Here is a 24023-nt window from a genome sequence, read left to right as displayed (position 1 = left end):
ACTCAACCCTGATCTAATTTTTGTGACTGGTTTTGAATACTAAATATATAGCTTTGCTATATTTTGAACAGTATATTAGAAAACTGAATTCATCTCACTTGGCTTATATTTGGGTTTTTATTCTAGAGTAATATAATTTACATCTGTACTACTGCACATGTGGTTATAGTGCTGCTTTTCTACAAAATGCATTGCTGGCATTTGGGAAAGGGTAAAACTCCAGTTGACATTTTTGCTGAAAAGTAGCTATTTAAGTAAATGTGCATTAAAAATGCTGATACCCAAAACATTAATGTTATCAGCAGCTCTGTCAAGCTTGTTTTGTTCTGACTTAATTTAATAATAAAAATAAAGCACAATGTGTATTTTTCAGAATACTGGTTACTTATAGTTTACTTGGTTGAAGTCATTGGATGAAACTGGAAAAAAAGAATCAACAATGCGTATGTATGTATGTATGTACGTATGTACTTATTTTATGGGGATCAGTAGTAAAAATGCCTTGAACTAGAATACAATCTTTTCTGCATTGCTACTTTTCACATTGCCATATTGGCTGGGAATTATAGATATTGAAGTCCAATATATCTGCAGAGCTCCAGTGCAGTGATGGAACATGCTGTGGCTAAAAACAAGCCCTGATAATTATTTGTGTGTGTTCTCTGTATGCTATTTTTTAATATTAGCTGCTTTTAAAGGACCAAGCATTGCTGAATATAAATGTGAAGCACTACTTAAATATTTCTGAAATACATATATGTAAAATGGAACATTTTTCATTCAACAATTTGGTAACAAAATCTTGCTCTGTGATTCCAGCAACATTGATAAATATTGATTAGTAATGCATGTGTACAATGTGCCATTTTACAATAATGAAATAAAATACTTTGTAAACTTAGTTTATGCTGTATCTGTAAAGTAAAGTAAGGAGCTTAAAGTCAACTGAGAAATAGCTATAAAGCAAAGAAGCCACTTTCATGAATGAAAGCTATGCATATAGCAAGTGTGTTCTCCTCAGCAGTCATTAACGCAGTTTTCATGGTCAAACGTACAGTATATCATAAAAGCGGTGACTCAAGCTTTACTCACTGGAAAGTCCAATTTTGACTGGTGTAACAGCAAAACATACCTGGTTTTAGTGGGTGCAGAAGGGGGTTCTCACCCTGTACTACAAGTGCTGGAAAATGAGGTCAGGGAAAAGAGAATTAGAAGCTGGATGATACCACACTTCATGGGCTTCACCCACCCCTGGCCTATTTAAAGAGTGGCCAAAATCAGTGAGAAGCGCTTGAATTTCTGGAGCAGAGGACCTTAATGATATCTCTTTCCCCCTTCTCTGCCTCAGTATCCTTGGTTTTTGCCTAGCTATATGGACTAAAATGCTGAAAAACCACAAAGAAAGTTATGATTAGGAAAATGGTTTCAAATGTTGGAGCAGATAGCTTTGTGCAGTAGAAAGTATTTTTGGAGAGAGAAATGCTAAAGTTAGGAGTATAACTTTTCTAAGAAAGTATTCTTGAGGCTGGTGCCTGCATGAAAGAAAACAAAACTTTATTTAGGAAGTAACGTGGTAGGAAAATGACTTAATCTGTCTACAGCAAAGAACCTGTACTGCATTCTCCATTACAGAGAGATACCAAATCAAGTAAGTATTCAAACTGCACAGATTAGAGAACTGAATGGAGAAGAGAAGGAAATGATGACAGCTTGAGGGTGTCTAAGGAGGAGGCATGTTATGTAGAGATGTGCAACATAAGTCTTTTAGATAAAGAGATAAAAGTGTATCTAACTGCTAATTATCTATATTACTGCTAGTGGTCAATATGTTTATAGGTGCAGGAACCTGGTGCATGGAAAATTGAATTTCAAGCCCAAATACATATAAATGGCTCTTTAGAGCAGAGTTCCTCAACCTCAGCAACTTTAAGATGGGTGGACTTCAACTCCCAGAATTCCTCAGCCAGCCAGTATGCTGGCTGAGGAATTCTGGGAGTTGAAGTCCACCCATCTTAAAGTTGCTGAGGTTGAGGAACCCTGCTTTAGAGTACAGCCTTTGTCTCTGCAGGGAACTCTAATCATACAAGTATTTTTTTATTCCTTCACAGTTTGGTTTATGGTATGCTTCATGATATAATTTATGCACTCATGAAAATACTTTCTTTCCTTTGCTCGGCTCCTAAATATAGGATCAATACTGCTGTGGCCTCTGTGTAGCTAGTATTCAGAGTATGGTAATTACTTACTAAATAAAGTAAGTATGGATACTGCTGCCTCCACAGCCCCATAGAGGCTTGTGCTGTAATTCATAAGCAGCTGTAATACTCAACTGTAATTGGAATAATTATTTGTATTAAAGTCCTATAATTATAGCTCCTTACACAGTCTTATTAAGTCATCTTTATAGAAACTGAACAAAAATGGATTCCAACCAGCTAAGGAGAACAAATCTGCATCATGCTCAAAGGAATGGAAGGCCAATGGGATAAAGGGGAGGCCACGGCAATTCATGTTGTTATGACACTTTCCAATTACTTTAGTTACAGGAAGTGATGGTGAAAGAGATTGCAAGATTTACTGGGACAACAAGCATATTCCAGATGAATAAGGAAGAACTATGGATGGGGGTAAAGCATGTCTGGCAAAGGGCAAGGACGGCAAACCTTTTGGTCTTGGTGTGTCAAAAATTCAGAAAATGCCTAGCTTGACTCTGCTGGAGTGCCACCGCCCCCCCCCCCGAACAGAAAAGAAACAATTCTTTACATATTCATTTATTTAAAAAAACACAATCCAGACATCAAATAATTACAAAAATGAAATACACATCAAACTCAGAATAGTTGTTGAGTGTTGATGAATGCTGACGTGTCACCCAAAATGTGGCGCGTCACCTTTGACACACGTCTCATAGGTTCGCCATCCCTGTTCTAGGACATGGTTAAATCAAATGTTACGGGCACACATCTATTTCTCTATATGCTAATCATTGTAGCTACAGTACTGTGGAATTCCCACTGTATGCTTCCCTTCCCACTTCTTTCTGCTACAAGTTTGTCCTAGTAAGATTATGTACACCTCAGAAATGATTTGGAAGAAGTGCTTTGGACATACATGAGGACAACATCTTATTTAATAAACAGCAGAAAGTAGCCATACAGTATTTTGGAGAAATGGCTCTTTAGATGAGGGTGATTATGGAAGACTGTTCTTTAGCAACTCCATTTGCGTGTTGGTATAAATAAGCATTGCAGAATAGCTTCTCTCAACCCCTAAACTTTAAGATTAATTTTTTTGTTTGTTTGAAGCACTTATTTCTGTATTTGGGATGAAAATAATTAAATGCTGAGTCCAACCAACCATATCACTATTTTGTCAGTATCTGTCATTTTTAAAATATAATTTACTCAGTTTTCCTCCAAAGTACCCAATATGACAGGTGGCCAGAAAATGGGGCTGCATTACATAACCCCTTCCCTGACGTCCATGGCATATAGTATAAATAACTGCAATATGGGGACTTGCACAGAGGCCTTCCTGTGAGCTAGAATCCCACACTGTTAGTGGTTCAGTTCACACAGAACATTCATTACATACTCACAGATATCAGGAGAAAGTATGATGTTCAGGATAGCAGCAGTACAGCTATATGATAAAACTCCATTAGCATGTTGATTTGAGTAATTTTGCAAAATATCAGACTATCACTTTATAAAAGTACCCAAGTCCTGAATCTGGGCTTCTCTTAGGTTTCTGACCAATCCCTATCCTTCCATTCTTGTTCTGCCAACATTCATAATTTATCTGGACTTTTAACCTTAGCTGCTATTCCACAGAATCTTTGAAGAACTAGCAGACCTCTGAATAGCAGGTATTCTACAATGACAATTCAGTGTTTGAAAAAAGCGTGCAACATTTTTGATACTTTTTGTTTAATGTACAAAAGAAAGAAGAAAAGACAGACGTAAAAAGGAAAAAAAAAAAAAGAACCACCTCTTTCTGAGAGTATCTGCCTGACCTACCAGATCAGATAGGGTAGGCATACTCCAGGTCCCTTCCCTGAAATGTTGCCTATCTAGCAGGACCTAGGAAGTGTGCCATTTCTTTGTGGAACACCCACCCACCAGCAATCTGGCAGGCCCCCACCCTTCTAATCTTCCAGAAGGCCATCAAGACCTGTTTTTTTACCCAGGTGCTGGGGTCAAGAGATGGTGTCTCTGGCTGGTTGAGGGAGGACTCGCCAGGGTTTTATTTTTTGTTTTGTGGTTTTGTGGATTATTGCGAGCCACCCAGAGTTGTGCTTTAAGATGGGCCGCCATATAAATCTTTTGAATAAATAAAAGAAATATGCACGGCACACAAGAAATCATTCAGCCTTGACCACACAAAATAATTTTCATCAGCCTTCCATTATATTGATAAAGAGCCAGCTCATAAACAGAAAGTGAATATACCTCTAATCCAAAATTGTAAATTTAAGTCACATTATCTATCCAACATAAAGAGTGATCTTTTTAGCTGATCTCCATGCTTTATAAATTCATAATTCTTCATATAATGGTAAATTCTAGATTTTGTGGATGTGCACATTAACTTGCGTACGCACATTGTTTTTGTCATACCACTTTAACAGACGTAAAGATATCCAGTTAACATGGGGTAATAATGGGCCAAACCCATATCATGAGTCAGGGTCTTCTCACCTCTCTTACACTACTCAAAAATTATGCAACTTTTAAAATTTGCAGGTTTTAGAAAAGAATATACGCATTCTCCTGAAAGAGGTACAACCTTTAATGGGATACATTCTTTTTATATATATACTCTTATTTATTTAGTGATTATAAATAGAATAATTTTCCAGTTGGATTTCAAATCTGATTTAAAGGTAGTCTGTAAATCTGACAAATAAATATATTTGTCTTCTACACATATATTTTGGCAGTATGAGCACTGAACATTTTATAAACAAAAACTCATAAATAGCATTGGTAATAACAAAAATTAGTAAAGTATTATTTTAAAACAATAATTACGAGGGAAGAGAGATTCTTGACTGGATTGCCTACAAAATATATAATGGTGTCCGTCATAGGCTAGAAGTAAAAATATACCCTCATAATGTTGTTATGAATCTAAATATACATTTTACCAAAATAATTTTAATATTTGTCTTTTTCAATGTTTAAATGGCAGGTATTAACTTGAAATTTTGATTTTAAAAATATGAAAGCCCTATAGAACATTGCAATAATACATTATGGTGACTATATTGCAACAATTCATTATACTGAATATTAGCCTTTTTAATCCTCACATTTTTACCTCCAAGAAAATAAGTACAGGTTGTCTTCGCTTAATGACTACCCTGTTTAATAACCTTTCAAAGTTACAATGGCACTGAAAAAGTAACTTTGCGACCTGTCCTCACACTTAAAACCATTGCAGGATTTCCAGTCATATGATCAAGATTGGGGCACCTCTCAGCCAGCTAGCATTTACAAGCATTGCAGTGTCCTGCAGTCATATGATCGCCATTTGTCCACTTCACAGCTGGCTTCCAACAAGCAGAGTTAATGGAGTAAAATTGCAAGTTGCTGTCACGTGATGTTTCACTTAACAACTGTTGGTGATTTGCTTAACAGCTGTGGCGGAAGTGAGGATATTAGTCCATTGTGGTCACATGAAGTCTTGCTTAATGACCACATTGCTTAGCAATGGAGTTGCCAGTTCCAATTGTGGTCATTAAGCAAGGACTACCTTTTTCATTAAGTAGTTTTATTTCAGAAAACAATACTTAAGTCTTAGAGGAAATACTACAGCAAATCAATAAAAAATAAGTTGATTTAAAAGCCAGATTAAAATGATGATCAATATGGGAAGAGGGAAGATACGTTATCTTCTTGGAAAAAGCCCCACAACTATGCCAATTTGAAGTTATTAGTTTCATCATTTTTAAAATATTTCATACTACTGTCCCGTAGTGATCACCAGTTTGCTCAACTGAGTTAAAAACAATAACTAAGAAAAAGCAATTAAGGAGTGTTTGGTGATCAAGAGAGGCAAATGAGTTCATGCATTTGAACTGTCTCAAAATCTTAGCCTGTATCTGTATATACTGCTAATATTGGGGGGAAATCTTAAACATGTGGGAGAAAAGGAACTATGGGGAATCCTCTTGTATCTTTTTAGCAAAAGGAATTATGCCTTGCCGTGACACTCTGCTCATATTACCTGAGGATTAGAGAAGATCAAATAGGAATTGGTATCACTGTAGTCATAGTTAGAATTTGTTTGAAGAATTGCTGAAGAAAGAACTGTTCTCTCATTGATATTTCTGTATTAGAAACAGTAAAGGGTATTTTGATGTGTCTCTCGTGTTAAACAGAACACATACATCCCTTATGAGACAGAAAGCAAAAGTAAATTACCATAGTTTTATAGCAATCAGCAATATTGTATGTTAACATTAGATGACAACTAAATTTGAAATTAATAGAAATCAAATCTGATATCATACCTAGCAGTTGCAAGGCATGCAATATCCCTGTCCATGTTCACTTTTTTTAAAATCTCATCTTGTCATTCTGCTTGACTTCAAGCCAAAAAATGTTCTGGCTACCATCTTTGATTAATTTGCTTAATTTGTGAGTTTTAGTTGGTCTTTATTTATTACACCATCATGTAAGCAGTGCAGCCACTTACACTGGTATAAGTGTTGGGTTGCCCATTTCAAGTGAGACTCTAAATCATTTTGACTTGTTCTGTCTTGCATTGGATGGTTGCTATAGTTTATTCATTTACAGATGGTTGCCAGGTTTATTTTGCTAATTAAAAAGTTTGATGTGCATAAACAAGTAGCTATGTGCAAATCACTAAAGTTGCTCTTTAGGGCATTACCTTTACGTAGTAAAATTTTCAAACATCTTGAAATGCAGAAAAGCCTTCTGACCTCTGACCCATTCTTAATTCACATGTTTTGTTCACATTGTTGCACCATTCCACTGTCAACTGAAGGTAGCATCAACAGATGTTCCTGTGGGTTGCAAGATATGCTGTTAGTAATGTTATAACTATGAAGATTGTATACCTGGATGTAGGAATTTATCACTATGATCCATCTAATTGTTTCATAAAGACTTTATATAGAATTACTGATTATACATTCTGTGTTAATATTTGAATAAACATTGTTTTCCATTTCTTGAATGTTCATATTTTGTTGGTTTCTATATATTTTTGGCATGTGATTATCTGACTATAGCAAATTGTGTTCCTCTGTCAGCCTTAACTTGTTTCCAATGTTAAGAAATACAGTCTACCGCCAATTTATCACTTTTTTGTACCAAAAGGACGCATGCAGATTCCTTCAGATGGGTTACATTAAGAGGTTTTCTTCCTGTCTACTGAATTAAATGCCATCCAGTGGCACATCAAGATTTGATTTCCAGCACGTTGACTAAAATATGAAACAAGTGTTGAATACCAGTTTGGTGCAGAATAGACGCAGGATTAGCTGGTGTCCTAATTTCTCAGTCTGTCCTGCCACCATTATGTACAAAAAGGGGTTAAGGGTGGAATAACCAAAGACTGCTCCCTTGGGGACTGGCCGTGCTAATTACCCACAGTATTGTTTCCAGTGAATCAGTTCTGTTCTCTGCCTTTTGATGGATTATTTAAGTCCTCTGCCCTTTTTATCTCTTGCCTGTTGTTCTTGTCTTCCTCCCTCCCTGCTTTTGCCTGCTTTTTGTCCCATTTTGCCAGTTAATTTTTTCGATGTTTGATGATGTTTAGGAAGTAAGCATCAAGCTATATTTTTGCTAGCTGAACTGAGTGGCATGTGTCCTTGCTCTGATCTGGATCCTGCGACTGACTGCGAGTCTGCTGGGTGAAAGCTAAACTGGAAATTAACCACAGTAATTTTCTACCAATAAGACCATTTTAGAGAAAGGGTTCATTATATCCATTTTAATAAATGAATTGAAATCATCTCAATATTTTAACCCCTTTCGCAAAACAAAAGTAAAATGGCTGGAGAGGCCAAGGAGCAGGAAAAAAAGCAAGGAGAGACTGTAGCCCAGAGGATATGGCACATGTTTCACATGTAGGGGTTTCCAAGTTCAGTTTTCAGCATTTTCCAATGGAATTGAGAGATCCTTCTCATAAATCCTACCAGCCAAAGGCCAGATGTGGCTTGCATTACACCCCTACAGTCTCTTCTCAAGCCTAGTCCCTCACTGGCCCATGAAGTTTCTCTCTGGAGGGTTCCTACTGAAAATGTTGTTTCAAAGCAGTTCTTAAAAGTTATTTCTCATGTCACCAAAATGGTTGCCCAGAAATAAAAAAGGGGAAGGATTGGGGGGGAGGGGAGGAATCAAAAGTTACAAAATGGGGCATAAGGCAGGTTGTGAAAAAGAAGAGAAAAGAGGGAAAAGCAGAGAGTGGAGTACGTTTTATTCATTACTGAATGTATGCCCTACCTTTCTGTTTCATCCAACACTCAAAACAACTTACAACAATAAACAGTACAGCCTATTCTTGATGGGGTTACATTCCAACAAGAAGAAGCATGTTTGTAGTTTGGGAGTGCTTCTTGACACCCAGCTGCCATTGGATTTGCTAGTGGCAGCTGCCCCAAAACGTACCATTGCACAGTTGCAGTTAATCCACAAGTGCTGCTCTTCCTGAGCCAGGGTTAGCCCTTCAAACTAGGCCAAGTCAAGAAAGAGGCACCACAGGTATTCCAGGAATGCTGTTTTATTGCTGTAGGGTATATGAACAGAATTTTGAAAACCTGTCCAAAGCCTTCACTGCCCCTTCTTAAGGACAACAAAGTCAAAGTGGGACTATTCTGAGTTTCTTTCTCATGCTTTTGACCTTCCCAGGGTAGAGTAACTGTTTCCCCTCCCCTCTTTCTTCTGAAAGCCAGAATTAAATTCCTCTATAGTCAATCATACATAGTAATAGTCATCCCTGCATTGGTAAGAACTTGTCCTGATTACTGCAACATGCTTCACATGGGACTGTTCTGATCGAGCTCTGCTAAAGGGAAGAAAAATAATGTAAGCCTTCTAGTCCACACTGACATTCCACAGGACAGTACAAGTAGTCCTCGACTTATGACCATTCGTTCAGTTACCATTCAAAGTTATGACGGTGCTGAATGAGATCAGTTTACGACAGTCTTTGGAGTTTTGGCTGTCACAGTGTCCCTTGCAGTCACGTGATCACAATTTCCAACATTCCCTGCCAGCTTCCCACAAGCAAAGTCAATGGGGAAGCCAGCAGGAAGTCAGAAGTTGTGGTCACATGAGGTCCTCACTTAATGATCCTTGCTTAATGATGGCAACTAGGACTGCCAGAATTGCCATTGCTAAGCAGCATAATCACTTGACATGCTTTATGACCGCATGACTTAGCGATGGCAATTCCTAACCCAATTGCCATTGTAAGCTGAGGAATACCTGTACAGTTGATGGAGTTCTCCGAGAATTCAGAAAACAGTCCATACACATCAGGTGCCTGGGTTGTATCATTTTAACCACTCTGCAGATGTTTTCAAATTCCAGTCCATTTAAATTCACTGATGCCTAAGATGTCAATGTGTAGTCGATTCATTTCATCTTTCACTACACTGAGCTTTCCCATGTTCATGCTGCTTACATTCTGTGTTCCCAGTGTAATTCTATCTTTGCAGCTTTGGATTTTCCTTTCCTACGTGGCAATGTCAGCAATTAGACATCTAGTTCAGTCTGGCCACATCATGAACACCATTAGTACTCCAAAAGGTGCTCAGCTTTTTCTCAGTAGGATGTTGAGTGCCATCCAACCTGAGGAGCCCATGATCTGGTGTTATATTGTGAACCACATTATATTGTCTATCTGTGTGATTTTGTTGGTAAAAGACAGGAGGGGTTTACCATGTAGAATGAAATGATTCTTTTGCTGATTGTCTTCCTTCAATATCTTGCTGCCCAATATAGGTGCCTGCTTGCTTTAGCTGGGCAGCTGGAATAACTTTCATACCTTAGGTACCCAGCTGGTATTATATAGTCTTAGCGTACACTCAAGGCACACATTGAGGGCAGCTCAGTATTACTATATGTGGGGTGGGGGGGGGCGAAGAGTTGGATGTTTTCAAAAGATGTGTTTGTTTTCCTGCACCAGGTTATTTTAAAAGCACAAATCTCTCAAGGGAGATCTGCTTTAATTCAAAATTACTCCAAGCTAATCTGCCTTAACTCCCAAGGGAGGTCAGTGCTTAATGTCTCTTTAAAGAAATCAAACATTTAAATGCAAATGGAATATTCAATATATAAACGGATAAAGACCATTGTGACATTTTTTGTATTCACAGTAGAAAGAAGCCTGAATCTGTCTCTAACACAAATGTCACATGGAAGGATTTCTCGGCAAATCAGAAAGGAAGGTCCTGTTTCTCATGACTTATTCTTTCTCTGTAGAGGGAGGTATAGCAAATAAATCTACAGCTATCGTTTTTATGCTTAAAAACCTTTCTTACATTATGAAAGCTTGCAATTGTTTTTTTTTTTTTTTTTAATACTGAGAAGGCAGGATTTTGTGAAGATGAATGTGAAAGTTTGTAAGGATCTTTACATCCTAAAAGGGCTTAATGGATAATATAACCCAAATGGGGGGGGTGGCACTGACAAGAGGAAATGTCATGGCAAGTCGCTTGAGATAAATAGTTTCCTGCATGAAGGAGCAGTGTCTGTGTATTAGTTTATTCATGCGCAACAGATTTAAAGGTGGGAGGATAAAAAACAGTGGAGGGGGAACTAGCAAGTTTTCATCCTTCAGCTGTTTATTATCCTAAAATAGATACAAATAACTTCCTGAGAAACAAGGACATGCTATATCTGTAGTGTGTTGTAAACAGCCACGCATTGCTCTCCCATGGCAAATAAGAACTATCTCCAGGTGGTGAGCATCAACTTATAACCAGTTTTTGATGGATGGTGACATCTGTAGAATAATTTGTAAGATTGCTATAGACAAAACAGACTCTCTATCTCATTATCTCATGCAAGCATTTGGTTTCAATTTGAGGAGAAAAAAGCTCTGATGTCCCATTCACTGGTATTAGGTGGAATTGAAAAGTGTAAGAAATAAATCTTGTTCAGCATTTCCAATTCCAGTGCAATGGTTGGGGGGTCTAGGACCTTTTCCCTAAGTAGAAGGTTGATGCAGGAACTTTTACCCTTAGGCTGAAGCAATGAACTGGAATTGACTAAATGCTTCTTTTGCTTTCCTGTATATGACACTGAAATGCTTTTGTTTCTTTTGTTGCTCTTCCTAAAGTTCATTCATTCTTTGTATTCACGAGTCACCTAAAAAAAAAAAGGTATGTGCTATACAACATAAAAACATAGTGGAGGGTAGGAAAAAAATGTAAAACATATTAGAACCAACATAACACCCTAGAATTTGGTTTACTACCATAGCATATTTGATGGAGCATATGTGTTGTATGTGGAAAGATCAGCTGGGAAAAACTCATGTCCTAAAATTTGGCCAGTCAGTATAGGTAGACCATGAGCTAGAGGGTCTGACACAGTATAAGGCGTCTTACTGCATTTCTCCCTAAGAAAAGGAATTAACACGTTTCACAAGAGTGAGAAGTAGTGAGCATTAAAAATAAACGACAAGAGAGAAGAAAATGAAATCTGACTAAATCTAGTTAAGACCAAAATAATTCACTATATATCTCTGTCCCTTTGTGGTTCCATGTGAACCATTCAATGGTTCCATGTGAACCATTCTTGCTTCCATGGCATCCATACAACAATGATCTTTAATTTTCTAAACTTTCCAGGTCTTTATTTTTGTGGATCTTGTCAACTCCATCCAACTGTGAATTTTTCAGTCTTTCCCTTCTCGCAACATTCGCCCTGACTTCATTTATTTGCTCAACAGTTTAATCCCCCATTCTCTTTTTATGACTAAACCACCTCAGTTACTTATTTTGGGCTTTTTACTCACTTGTATATTTAATCCAAATTCATTCATCACCCATCCATTCTTGGTCCTATTTCTTGTTTCATCATACCCATTTCTTTAGTAACCCATTCTCACTGCATTCAACTTAATTTTATATATCTTTTGTTGTGTCCAGTTCTTACTTCTATATAACAAAGTGGGCAGAGCCTATACACAGCCATTTTGCCTTTCATTTTCCCATATTTAGTAAATGTTCCACCATGGTATACAAATTCATCTAACTATTGTTTTTGGGGGAAGACTTATTGTTTTGTTTTTATTTTGCTACTTATGTTTAATTTGCAAGCATGTCCCAATCAAACACAACAACCTTGGTCTTTGATAATATTCAGATCTATATTTCTTGTTGCATTACACAGTTTATATAACATTTGCTGCCAATCCTAGGGGTGTTCAATCAACAATACAGCACCATTTGCATACAAAACTGTACTGGCGTTCACATTCCCAAACAAAACATCTTTAACATCATTACAAGCACGCTATACATTTATTAATGAATAACATTAAACAGAGGGATATCACGTATTCTTGCCTTAGTCCCTGCTTAATATTGAACCATTTGCTAAACATTCTCACACATGCTTTACTTCCATCGTATATTGATCTTACATATTTAGCAACCAATTCTATATTCATACAAAACATGGCATAATTCAAGCCTATTAACTTTATCTAGTTTTTCTCCAAATCAAAAACATGCAATGAACATTCCCACATTCATACATTTTTCTAAGATTTGCTACAGACAAAAAATTTGGCTTGCACACCCCAAGCCTATCCTAAAGACATATCGCACTTTCCAAATTTAGTTTACTGTTCATTCTTGAAGTTACAGGAAGTTGAATTTGAGCAGTTACCAACACTTCTTTGAACCTCTGAAGGAAGCCCTGCTCAAGAAGCCTTCACCTGATTTAACAACTCTAGAAAATTTTAGACCTATCTCCTACCTTCCATTTTTAGGAAAGGTTGTGGAGAAAATGGAGGTCCTACAGCTGCAGAGAACCTAGAGAATTATTTGGACCTTTGGGAGTCAGGGTCCAGGCTGGGATATAGCATAAAATGTGCATTGGTCATGCTTGTTGATGATCTTTGGAGAGACGGGCTCCAGGAAGTCCAAGCACCCTTGTCCTCTCTGATTTCTTGGTGCCTTTTGGTACCATCAATGATGGTATCTTTCTAGACTGTTTTATGATGGTTCTCTTCCCATCTGAAGGTATGATACCTTTTGATGGTGGTAGGAGATCTACCGAGAGTTTTCTAATTTGCAATGTGCCTCAGGTTTCCATCCTCTCACTATTTATTTTCACCATCTAAATGGGAGATGCTATTTCTCAGCATGGAATCTGATATTATCAATATGTTTATGATATCCAGCTATACCACTCAGCCCCAGGCTAAACAAGCAATGGAAATGTTTACTCAGTGCTTGGAGGCTATCAGGATCTGGGGGTGAACAGACTGTGACAGAATTGCTCCAAGACAGTGAAACAGGGCTTGTTGGCCTATCAGTTCCAGGGAAATACTATCCTTGGTTTGGAATGGGGTTGTACTCCCCCACTCAGAGATGGTCAGGGAGTTCTCCTAGACTCAAAGATCCTCCTTGAAGATCAGGTGACAGTTGTGGCTAGAAGAGCTTTTGCACAGTTACATGTGATGCATCAACTGCAGCCATTCTTAGACTGGGAGGCCTTGCTCATGGTCACTCACACCTCCCACTTAGATTACTATAATGTACTATACACAAGACTGCCCTTGAAGAATATCCAGAAGCTACAGCTGGTACAGAATGTAGTGGCCTGGGCAATGATAGGTGTGTCCTGATATACTTGGATGATCCTTCTGCTTCAGGGGCTCCATTGGTTGCCAATGGGCCTCCAGGTGTGATTCAAAGCCCTGTTTGGCTCTTGTCCTGGTTCTCTAAGAGACTGCTTTCTCTAGCATTCATCCACTGTACTGATCCAATTAGATCTCATAGGATAAGATATCTCCGGGTACCATCCCTGCAAGTTCATAATTTGACAGAGCCTTGGAAGTGGGCCTTTTCCATCACTAACCCCATTCTCTGGAACTTCTCCCAATGGAATTTCGGTCTGCTTCATCCATCCTGGGCTTCTGAAAACCCCTGTTTCTCCCAAGCATGTTTATGTTATTCTATGCAAACCAGGATCTCTAACTATACATACCAAAATTAAGTAGTTTGTTTGACCATTGTATCCTCTTCTGATTCCCATAGAATGCAAGTATGGAAGTGTTCTCTTTTGATAATCTTATGTAAAAAAACCCACATCTCTTAAAATACGGCAGGGAATAAGATCAAATATTTTGGAGACACAATTGAATTATAATTACGAACATAAATATGTAGCCATAAAACTAAATGTGATATTTTCATGAGTTTTCTTTTACTTCACAACTTTGTCGGACTATTTTATATCTTACATTTTTGTTCTAACTGAAGTAATAGCCTAGAATTTTAAAACAGTCAAGAATGGGTTGAAAAAAATGTCCTGCCCAGGTTTATAAAATCCATGGGGTACCATATAATTAAATATTGGGAAGTTTTAACTATGCCAAATAATTCTACTGGTATTAATTATATGCTAAAGTAAGAAAATTTGGAATAAAACTGTGAGTTGGACAAGGCAGCATTAATATATCTGTAGTTCTCATAACTGGATATTGTTCTCTAGTTACCAAAATATCTTCATGATGGTGACTGATTGGATATGTTAGAGGATAATCTAAGAATTAGGTTGTTTCCTTGGCATGTTTCCTTGGAAGTGAATTCCACTATGTTTGCTGGAGTTTATTTCTAGTAAGTGAGTTTGGGATTGCTGATTTTTTTTTTTTTTTGGTGCCTTCGAGTAATTGTTGACTCCTGGCAACTGCCTGCCCAGGTCCCTGCAAGTTTCTGGGCAAGATTTTGGAAGAGGTTTGCCTTGCCTCCTTCCTAGGGCTGAGAGAATGACTGGCCCAAGGTCACCCATCTGGCTTTGTGCCTCACGCGGAACTAGAACTCACAGTCTCCCAGTTTCTAGCCCGGTGCCTTATAAGATAGCAATTCTGCTCTATTAAAAACTACAAAAAGTATTGGAATATTTAATGCATGGTGTCACAGGAGATTCCATTCTGAAATTATTGTTGCATACATTTCCCCCCATTTAAAAAGTTGATCTAGGCTGGCACTGTGCCTGGCAGACTGCACTGTTCTCCCAGTTTAGAAACAATACTGTATGTTAATGCACATCATTTCATAGACACGTTATTTATTGTTCATTTATAGTATTTATCAACTTGTTTTTTTAAAATTAGCTGCTCTTTTGGCCTCTGCCATCTCAAACTGGTGTACAAATGAGATATAAGACATAAGAAAGTATAAGACGTAATATTCTAGTATAAATCATACCGAGTCTGGTAGCACCTTTTCCAACTAACACATTTTATTAAAAGACATAAGCTTTCATGAGCTTCATCAGAAGCAGTTAGACTGATTACAATTTATGTAAGCATCTGATGAAGTGATCTGCAGCTCATGAAAGCTTATGCCTTTTAATAAAATTTGCTCTCCTACAATGTCTAGAAATTGTATGTAAATAATTACAGAATAGGATGGGTTTTTTTAAAACATAAGTTTTTCCAGTGTAGCGCCCTCCAATTCCAATTCACCATCCTCAAGCATCGATCATGTAGGTTTTTGAAACTGTAGATCAACACATGTGCCAAATTAGAGGAATTGCTTTTTAGCATTATTTTTGAAAGCTTCATGTCCTGCTTCATTTGTTTCAGAACAAGCTCTGCATTTTAACATGAATAATTCTGAGGAATTAAACATTTGGTCTCTCACATTTATTTGGGTGCTAAATATGACCACAGTTTTTAATGGATATTCAAACAAGAAACATAAAATGCTTAAATTAAGAGATTATTCTAATCCATAACATGTTTTAATTGTGATTTGTTCAACAAGCCATAATGGCCTAATTTACACATTAGACTAAACCACACTAAGCCAAAGAACCACATTGTAGCCTCACAATATGTGAACCAAGCTAGTAAAACTATATTAAAAACTCTTTCTTCATGCGTTTCATTTTCATAACACCACGTACTATATAAGACATAGATATGGTTCATAGTGTTTTCATTTAATTCCATACTTTAAAAAAATAATTAAATATTCTGATGATGGATTTTACCATATGCTACTTAAAGCAACTCAACACAAAATTCATAGGATTTATAAAAAAAAAAAAAATCTTAGTCATTCCTTTATATTAACCCTTCTTGTTTCCTCATGTAGAGAGATTTATGGGTAATGGCACTGTATCAAAAACATTTGGACTTTATTTTTAAAGTCCCATGTATCCTCTTGTCCATTCAGTTGCACTCCATATGTGGTATGTATCAGCAACTCAGCAACTACTTAATCTTAGTCAGTTAAAGCTGACAGTTGACTGATAGACAAGAGTTCTCTTCAGAGAAAAATCCAATCAGCAAAATCTCTGTGGAAACATCAAGTCTAGTTTAAGAAGAAAATGTTCTTCCACTGCAGTTCCATGGAACACAAATGTAAAGGTTTGCCAATAGTCCATGGATCTCATTAGAGAAAGGAATGAGGCATCCATCAATCACCAGGTACTAAAGATGGGCCAAGTCAACAGTATTATGCTAGCCTCACCTTTGGGCTTAAAAAAATCTGGAGTGTAGGAATCATGTTGAAAAGTAAAGTAGCTGAGAACCAAGGCTATTTCCACCCCCACCCCCCATCTTTGAAGAGACATCATCATCATCATCATCATTATTATTATTGGCAGTCTTGCTGAACTATGTAAACCTCATCTCAAGTTGCCAGAACAGGACAATATATTGAAATCTGCAAACAATTATAAGTTACAGTGCATACAATATTTTTCTTATTAATTTGAAAATTTTAATTTTAAAAATGAAGAAGAAAGTTAGGCAATACTTTTAATGTTACTTGCTAGCAGCAGAACTGGGTTTCTTTTCACTGTTCTCAAGATGTTGAGCTCTGTAATATTATTTTCTAATACATATTAAGAACTTTTCACACTTAACATATTCCAAATTGGATGGTATGCATAATGTTACTAGAACTTGAAACCATATTAATGACTAAAGTAAGCTGTGCCAGCCTTAGGCATTTTTATACCATGGTAGTTGTCAAAATAACTGTTCCATCATATGTACACATCTGTTTGTTTTAATTGTAGTATAGAATAGATAAAAGGCAGAAAATGGCATGCTGAATCTGTAAACTAAAATGATCAGCTTTACATTGTTTCAGGGTAAAGCACCTTGCTATCAAAGAAAGAAATGCACCCATTTAATTACACCAGATACAAATTTTATTTTGCTTTATGCATTCTCTTATCCATCTGTTCATTTTGCTTATTAGACTGAAAATATGTACAAAAATAAATGGATCAAAATATCTATGACTACTTTTCAAATTATCAGCATTTGGCCTGGTTTTGTCTAGACATTTTATCTCTCTTTGCTAGACAAAAAGCCATTTCTAATCACTGTAACTGAGAAAGCCAATGTATTTAACTAGATGGTCAGCAAATCATCCAAATAAAAATTTTTATGCCCCTAAGAATTCAAAAACTTCATTTTAAGAATATACTGAATAGTTGAGTTGTGCACTTTGGGTAGTTCTTCCAGGAGAAATGAGTGCCATTTTTGCTTTCTCCAATTTAGAAACATCCAAGAATTGCCTAGAAGAGTACCATCCCCAGCCATTCTGTCTGGGGATGGAGGGATTGTAGGCAGCAGTATCTCAGTGAACCCAAATTGGTGAAGCCTCTGCTATAATGATATTCTCACCTACATAGGAGAGATTTAATGAAAACAGGAAAAAAAGCATACCGGTAGTCCTCAGGTTATGATGACAGTTGGGACTGGAATTTCCATTGCTAAGCGACACCATCATAAAGCACAATGCCATGTGACTACGTTGCTTAATGACAGCAATTCCAGCAGTCCCAGTTGCCATCGTAACCTGAGGACCGCATGGGTCATTAAGCAAAGACCTCATGTGATCGTGACTTCTGACTTCCTGCCGGCTTCCCCATTGACTTTGCTTGTGGGAAGCCAGCAGGGAATGTCAGAAAACATGACTGCAGGGACACCGCAACAGCCGGAACTCTGAGGACTGGACATAAGTACCATTCATTCAGCACCACTGTAATTCTGAATAGTTGCTGAATGAATGATCATAACCTGAGGACTACCTATAGATCCTGAAATCCAGTAAAACTGTAGCAACATCTTCCAAGCAACTATCCTACCTATACTTTATGCCTAATACATAATACAGATTTCCAAATTTTATACAAGGAAAGATATGGGAGCACAACCAGATGATACAAGATGAATATAGCTGCACTTAGGGTTTACTGAATACTAGCAAGACTTGTGCTAGCATTAAAGCTGCTAGGCCAAAGAAAGGATCAACACACTAACAACTTACTATAGTAAGGGATTTTCTGCATTATCGAGAGAGTTATTTTTCTTCATAATATATATTATTTTTCCCCAATTCTCTTACATTCAGAATCAGCTAGAAAACAAAATATTTGTGGTTGATGCTTTTGTAGATGTATATGTTTTTCCCATTTAGCCACAATGAAGTAGATGTTATGAAACTGATATAATTTAGAGCACTTAATCTACCAGTTTAGCTTTACTAGAATATTATTAGTATAAGGGAGATTCCACGTTCAAACAATTACAATAATGGTCTGTTTTTTGTAATTTGTTTGGGAAATCAGCTGATATATATATATGCATGTTCTAAGGAGTTTGCTGCATAACTTTGGGAGAGATGGCAGAGAGAATGAGGAAATACACCTCAAAGCCATACTTTCATCAGGGAATTTTCTACTAAAGTTATCAGAAATAGGAATTAGAAAAAAAGTAATTCTAGCCACAGGAAAATAATCTTTTTTAAAATGCCTATCTAGATACATCACCTGCCAACCATTTAATATACTTACAGTTTATGTTAACCTTCCATGGCTTTGCTTTTTAATCTATCCTTTTCTGTGTACCAGGTGAGAAGATAGCCTGAGGCCAACAGCAATTGCTTTATTACTCATATTTATAGACCTCTAGTAGCTGGGGTGCTTTTCCTCCCCAATTCCTTTTGTTTCTTGAAGTTCATGAGTCCAAGCTCTTAATGGAAATGAAACTGCTTCTTCATTAACACAAGCATTAGCTAGTAACTTCACGGGAGACATTTTCTGCTGAAGTTTACCACTTCATTTTCTCTGTGATATTATCTATTATGGCCTGTGTGTCTTCAGATTCCAAATAGTCATGTCTGGAGTGATGTTTGTATGTGGATATATGTGTTCCTATGTATTTATTGTACCTTTCTTTAGCGCCATCTATAAATGTTCAACATCATCTGCAAAATCGGGGGAATAAAGATTCTTAGAGGAAAGACAGGTTAGAAATTTAACAAATGAATAAGGTGGCAGTAATTCACTTAATGGCTGAGCAGAAATTAATTAAAAGCTTTAGTACTGTTTCTCATGGATTAAACATAGAACGAGGCTCCTTATTAAACTATACCTGAGGATTATTCAAGACCATCTCTATAACATCAGTTTTTTGCGTTTTTTAATTTTTTATTTTCCATTTGCATTCTTCCTTCGTCTCTCCTTTCCCTCCCACAGCAAAAATCTACTTGTTTCTCAGGATGATATGTAACAATAGATTTATTGATCTCTGAGATGCCATAGGATTCTTGGTTTTTACTGCAATAGGCTGACATGGTGATTTCCCAGAAAACAAGGTTTTTATTCTCATTCATCTGTGGTCACTATTTAAGTTGATTTCCCATCTTTAAAGTAATTATATCTTTCTGACCTTTCTCCTAAACATTTTGCTTTTCCTTTCTCCTCCCAACAACTGTGTACTTATTATATATCCCTCCCTCAGGACATACTCCATACATTCAATGAAATGGACTATGACCCAAAAAGGTTATGTTATAATAAAATTAGTTAGTATAAGGTGATACAAGTCTTGTTTTTCATGCTCAAAAAGATTAACTATCTCTTTGGAAAGTTCTAAAATGTAACTTAGATTTGTTAGAGTTACATCTTGCCTTTTCTCTAGGAGCTCAAGGCAGATAATATGGGAAGCTCCATTTTATTCCATTAACAACAACCCTACAAATATTGGTTGTGCTGGAGACTGCCAGAAGATTCTGTGGCTGAGGATGGATTGGAACCTGGGTCTCCTTAGTCCCATCTAACAACTTAACTGATTTGCCATACTAGATTTGTTTTAATTCAGCTGCCTTGCCATTCTATATCTGATTCTTATTAACAACACTTTCCTTCAGTTTTCTAGAACCAAAATAAAGCTAATCAGTCTGTTATATTCTGGATCTTGGTACCGTATTGGCCTTTGGAAGTGAAAGGCTGAGCTTAGATTAGAGTATGTTACATCTGAGTAAGAATTTCCAAATTATCTAGATCCAGTGATTTTATTTTCTATTTACCTTAGCTCTTTAAAACTCCCTTCAGGCACAGACATTTTTTCCTCCATCATCTCCACTGAAGACGTGTACAAATAATTCATTTACTTCTCTGCAGTCTCTTTACCTACAGAAGAGTTCTCTTAATTGCCCTGTCATTCCTGGCAAATTTCCTGCTTATAACGTATTTATAAAAGAATTATTTGTGTTGTTCTTAGTATTATTAATTATGCTATCAAAATCTTTAATTGTCTCACTGCATTCCATTTTGTTCTCATTTCTCCAGTAGCTTTCTTGTCCGTGTTTGTTAACCATGATGGTGACTTAGATCTTTTTGTATCATTGCCATTCTTACTTTCCCTTTTTCCTTCTATTTTTTTAGTATTGCATCCATTTGGGGGGATTTTTTTCCTTTTTAAATCAGATTTACTGTATATGTAAATATAAACTAAATTTAACACTATGAACATTGTTTATAATTGAGCTAACTACACGCACATCTTAGGCGCTACCTAAGATTAAATTGGCAGTCACCTCTCCTTTAATCAGTTCCATGACCAACTGTCCTAAATCATAAAAGTTATCTAGAGATTGTACTATTTTGTCACGGACAGCATATGCATTTATTCAGTCTGTATGTTAATAATTGAAATCACTCATTACTGTCGTCTTTAGATGTTTTCTCCATTTCATGATCATTCTGGGCATTTTAACTGAGGAGATAATAGTACAACCTTGTTTAAATTATTTTCAGAGCCTAATATTCTCGCCCAAAACAATTCTATGGAGAATTCTATTCCTTTTGAAATTCCAGATTATTGGATGATGTAGATCCAGGAATATGGATTCACTTTATTTTCAAAGCAACATAATCCCATTTATGATATCAGATGTTAGAATTTGCCACTGCATTTTGGTTGGTATGGGAAGTATTAGACCTAACATAGAATCATATCACTGAAACATGTTAGATGAAAATGTCACTCCCATAATGCTGTCTTTGTACTACTAGGAATGGCACCTAAGGAGGCATTTGTACACTCATATCAAATAATCTGCTATCCCCAATCACACAGCTGGAGTCATGTGAGCACACAGCATTAGTTTCCAGGGACAATTTAGCTGGACTCAATATTTTAATTATAAATGTCTACCTTCCCCTTTGCAGGTTGCTTTCTTTAATGAATGTTGGATGGGATAAACTGGAGGACTGTCTATCCCAAATGCTGGTCTTATATCAGCAGGCAACTTTAATGCCAGAGTTGATACTAACAATAAGGCTCTCTCTTCTTATTTCAGTAGTCATATTTCCCTTCATAAAGACCATCCTGGAGGTCACCCATGTTACTCCAAGGATCAGGGTGTTAACATAGCAAGTTGGCCCTTTTTGTACAGCGCTAGAAAATTTAGGCTCTGTATATTAATTGAAGTAGCAAACAGTGACCTTAACAGTGAACTCACCTATTGGGGGATCTGAGGATGCAGCACAAACTACTGTGTCTCAACCTTATATGGCCTTTTTAATCTGGTAGTTCCATTTAAAGTTGGATAGCAGCCATTCACCACTATTAGTTCATCTGAGTCTTAGCACCACCTGACCTCTTTGTACAGTCCCACCTGAGTTAGGAACAATGATACAGGTTTAACCATTTCTATGATTAGATGGTCTGAAAAGACCACTAGAACAAAGCAATTATTTCTTGCCCCAGAGAAGTCTCTTGAGCTTCATGAACTCCAGACTGAGAGCTCTAACCCTGCAGAAGTTTTAGCCATATGTAATACTCTGATAAACAACCTTAAAAGTTCATAATCAACACATCAGCATCTTATGAGCATAGCCTCCCATCTCAGGTAGAAACTCTGGTTTGGCTAGGATTGCATGCAAGCCAGGCCACATTTAGTGACAACTTTCAAATGTTATAAGTCCAGCAATTGCCCCATTATTAAGAATCAACTATTTGATCTTAAAAGAAGCTATAAAATTAATTTTAAAAAGAAGCAAATATTAGGAATATTGTTAGGAATTAGGAATGACTGTTTTAAGCCACAAAAGATAGAAATACCTTTCTCTTTTGGAAGATAACTGCAAGCATCTCAAGCAATAGGAGAGATCGGCCAGAAACTAAGATTCTTCCCAAGAGGTGAGAAGAGTTTTATAGCAGGCTGTACAAGCTCTCTCCTACCAACTTTTTGTCTCAACTTACATTTTTAAACAGTATTCCTCCCTGGTCACCAGTTTCTCATTTGGAAATTGTCAAGCTAATCAATCAGTTAAAAAATGGGAATGTCTCCAGGAGTGATCTAATACCTACCAAATTGTTAAAAATTAATTGGTGGGGTCCGCCTTTGTCCTCTTTATTCACAGATATTAATAACACATTCCAAATGCCTGAAGACTGGAATTGTTCTATTACTGGAATTGTTTTTAAGAAAGGGTGGACCCTTCCAATTACCATCCAATTAGTCTCTTAAGCATTCCAAGAAAATGAAATGCATGCTTCTTTCTGTTTTATAAACTTCTGGATTGATGAGAACAGGAGAAATTCCTAATTGATGAAGAAGCCTATTTTAGGGAGGGCAGATCAACTGTGGACCAGTGTACTATCCTGCAGTTTCTAGCAGAGAAATACAAGCACTGTTACTCCCACTTCCTTTATGTTGCCCTCATTGTTTTAAAATCAGCAGATATCTCAATCCAGAAAGGAGTGAAACAAGGTTGCCTTTCCCCACCCGCACCCTGTCCTTTTCAATATCTATGTGAATGAACTCAGTGGGCATATCTTGACATAGTAGTTCAACCCTCAGGAACCAATTAAATCTATTTCTGATAAGACTAATAATCTGAGGCCATACTGGGTTTCTTCAATGTCAAAGGAGGCCAGAAAAGACCTGATGTGATAAAACTTTTTAAAACTAAATCTATATCCCAAATGTTGAGGAGCTCTCAGGTATGTGAATACAAGAATTTAAAGCCCCTAGATATTATCCAGTCCAGTTTCCTAAGAGTACTAACACTTAGTTAGAAACCAGGATGATCTCCTTGGAATCATATGGGTCCACATATGCTGGCTCTATTTATTTCCCAAGCTTCCCTTTTCTAGCAGCCCCTGGTTGCCATGATCCTTCCTCATAAAATGTCCTCTTTCTGGAAAGCAAGAATCCAGAATGATTTACCCCAAAGTGGTTTCTCAAGCAAAACCCTCCTGGCCCAGGGGTTACCAAGAACTAGAGCCCCAATCCAGCAGTAGGTGTTTGACAGAGCTTTCCAGGTAGAGCAGGGAGAATGAGAGCAGAGAGAAATAGGAAACCTTTCAGATCAGGAAACTACCTTTTCAGTGTTATTAAATGTTATTTGATAATAATGTTACTTGCTCAACATAGTGCAGTATGTTTTCCTTAGGCTTACTTCAGTGAGCAATTTTGGAGGGAAAGCATAACAATATGCCTTCTGCAGAGTGAATTTGCCTTGGGACCTGGAGGAATTTGAAAT

General features: G+C 37.0%; 1 protein-coding gene across 2 annotated transcripts in view; it reads left to right on the top strand.

The window, feature by feature from the left end:
• LOC103053046 (heparan sulfate glucosamine 3-O-sulfotransferase 1-like) overlaps positions 1–24023 on the top strand; it is an 89395-nt gene that overhangs the window by 52484 nt on the left and 12888 nt on the right. The window contains exon 2 of one of the 2 annotated variants that reach the window (XM_088129002.1): positions 374–447. The exons of the other annotated variant lie outside the window; for it this stretch is intronic. The gene's annotated coding sequence lies outside the window, so the exon portion shown is untranslated. The remainder of the gene's footprint in view (positions 1–373; positions 448–24023) is intronic. 2 annotated transcript variants of the gene reach the window in all.

The sequence above is a fragment of the Python bivittatus genome, unplaced genomic scaffold (genome assembly GCF_059951505.1).
Source record: "Python bivittatus isolate LINGU-HERP-01145 unplaced genomic scaffold, Pbiv_v1 ctg000780_np1212, whole genome shotgun sequence".
Lineage (NCBI taxonomy): Eukaryota > Metazoa > Chordata > Lepidosauria > Squamata > Pythonidae > Python > Python bivittatus.
This window is presented reverse-complemented; position numbering and strand designations above follow the sequence as displayed.